The sequence below is a fragment of the Somniosus microcephalus genome, unplaced genomic scaffold, assembly GCF_052327205.1.
Source record: "Somniosus microcephalus isolate GS21.2 unplaced genomic scaffold, FLI_Smic_1.0 unresolved_chr1, whole genome shotgun sequence".
In the NCBI taxonomy this organism is placed as follows: Eukaryota; Metazoa; Chordata; class Chondrichthyes; order Squaliformes; family Somniosidae; genus Somniosus; species Somniosus microcephalus.
This window is the reverse complement of record NW_028225179.1, coordinates 54,814,139-54,816,601: the sequence shown is the minus strand read 5'-3', so window position 1 is coordinate 54,816,601 and position 2,463 is coordinate 54,814,139. Positions and strand designations below refer to the sequence as shown.

At 41.9% G+C, this 2,463-nt stretch overlaps 1 non-coding gene across 1 annotated transcript; it reads right to left on the bottom strand.

Moving 5' to 3' along the window:
• Positions 1-1,605: 1,605 nt before the first annotated feature.
• On the bottom strand, positions 1,606-1,678 carry trnat-cgu (transfer RNA threonine (anticodon CGU)). Its single transcript has one exon. It is a non-coding gene; the product is annotated as a tRNA-Thr (tRNA).
• Positions 1,679-2,463: the final 785 nt, after the last annotated feature.

Sequence of the window (2,463 nt, the reverse complement as noted above, 5' to 3'; positions counted from 1 at the left end):
CTAGGTTCATGGAATATTAGCCTTAATCTCAAGATGGCGGGAATACAAAGGGGTGGAGGTGCTGCTGGAGGACTACAGGAAAGATAGGGAAATGGTGCAGGGGGAGGAGTAGCCTTAGTGATTCAGGATGAAATCAATTCAATGTTAAGGAGGATATAACGAGAGGTAAACAGACAGTGGAGAATTTATGGTTAGAATTAAGAAATAGGAAACGATTTAAGACTGAGCGATTAAGACAGTGGGATTTGTGTACAGGCTCCCTGGTCGCTGGTCTGAAGTGCTAGATTGTATAAATGCAGCAATTAGACAAGCGCGTCATAAAGGCAGTGTTGTATTAATGGGGGATATTAACTTTCACAGAGATTGGGGTAAGCAGACTAGCACTTATCAGAAAGGTTTTTTAAGTGTGTCCAGGATAGTTTTCTACAACGATATGTCCTAGAACCAAGAAGGGGGCATGCCATATTAGATTTAGTAATGAGTAACAAGCCAGATTTATTCATCAGATTTAGCGTACGTGAAACTGTATTTAATAGTGTTCATAACATGTTCGAGTTCACCGCAATGTTTGAGAGGGAGAAATGCAAAGCAGCTACAAAGATTCTACGTTTTGGCAAGGCCGTCTTCAACAAGACAGAGCCTGGCCACAATAAACTGGGCAAATCTGTTCACAAGTAAAACGACAGAAGTGGGAGGTGTTCTGAAATAATTTAAGATGAAATTGAATCAGTTTAAACATCTGAGGGGCAAGAACTTTACTGGCCAAAAAATAAGCATGGGCGGCTAGAGGTAAGAGACCGCATTAAAATAAAAGGAGAAGCAAACACAAATGCAAAACATTGCAGCGATCCTGGTGAATGGGAAAGTTACAAAGAACAGCAAAGGGTCACAAAGCAGATAGTAAGAGCTACAAAGGGGGAGTATGAAGAGAAAGAGACTGGTGAAATGGGCAGACACATGGCAGATAAAGTTAACGTAGAGAAGTGCAAAGTGATATATTTTGGTCGGAAGAATGAGGAGAGGCAATGTCAACTAAATGGTAGAACTTTAATGGGGCCGATTATTTCGTTTAATCGGCTCCCTCTGCAGACCACTGGCCCCGAAACCACTCAGAATGCTCTCCCCTGCAATTAATTAACCAGCTCTAAATGGTACAATTTGAAAGAGGGTGCACGAACTGGAACACATGGGGTGTGCGCACACAAATCATTGAAGGTGGCAGGATAAGTTGAGAAAGCTGTGTAAACGGATTTGAGATCCTGTCTTTTATTAATAGCTGAATAGAGTATAAAAGCAAGGAAATTATGCTAAACATTTATAAAGCACTGGTGAGGCCTCACCTGGAGTATTGCGTTCAATTCTGGGCACCACACTTTACGAAAGAAGGCAAGGCCTTGGAGGGAGTGCAGAATCGATTTATTGGAATGGTACCAGGGATGCGGGACCTCATTTATGCAAAGAGACTGGAGAAGCAGGGATTTTTTTCTTTAGAGCAAAGAATGTCAAGAGGAGAGTTGAAAGAAATGTTCAAAGTTATGAATGTATTTGATAGAGATAAAAAGGAGAAACATTAAAAATGTCAATTTAAATGCGATAAATGTCCCGAGGCGTAGATGGGGGTCGAACCCATGACTTTTCGGTTTACGAGACCGACGCCTTACCACTTGGCCACTACGCCGTATGTCAGAGTTTAACTTGAGCTTCATTAGTACCGAACCCCGAATCATTTCAATGAGGTTGAAACAGAACAGGCACTTGTGCACAGAAATAAACTGAGATAGTGGAGCAGGCAAATAACAGCCTCATTTACATGAATCCTTCAATAAAACCTTTCAGATAATTAGAGAATCATACATCACAGAAGGAGGCCATTTGCCCCGTCGTGCTCTTGAAAGAGCAATCCAATTATTCCCAGCTCTTTCCCCATACCCCTGCAAAATTTTCCAATTCAAGTATTTATCCAATTCCCTTTTGAAAGTTACTATTGAATCTGCTTCCAGCACCATTTCAGGCAGAGCATTACAGATTATAATAACTCGCAATGTAAAAAAATGTTTCCTCATCTGCCCTCTGGTGCTCTTTCCAATTACATTCAGTTTGAGTCCTCTGTTGTCCTCTGGGTGTTGCCAGGACTGGAGAATGTTGGCGTTGAGGAAAGATTGAACAGACTGGAGTTGTTTTCTTTGGAACAGGGGAGGCGGAGGGGAGACTTAATTGAGGTGTATAAAATTATGAGGGGCCGAGCTAGAGTGGATAGGAAGCACCTATTTCAGTTAGCAGAGAGGTCAATAACAAGGAGCCATAGATTTAAAGTAATTGGTAGAATGATTAGAGGGGTGTTCAGGAGAACTTTTATCACCCAAAGGGTGGTGGAGGTCTGGAACGCACTACCTGAAATGGTGGTAGAGGCAGAAACCCTCATCATATTTGAAAAGTACTTGGATATGCACTTGATGTGCCGTA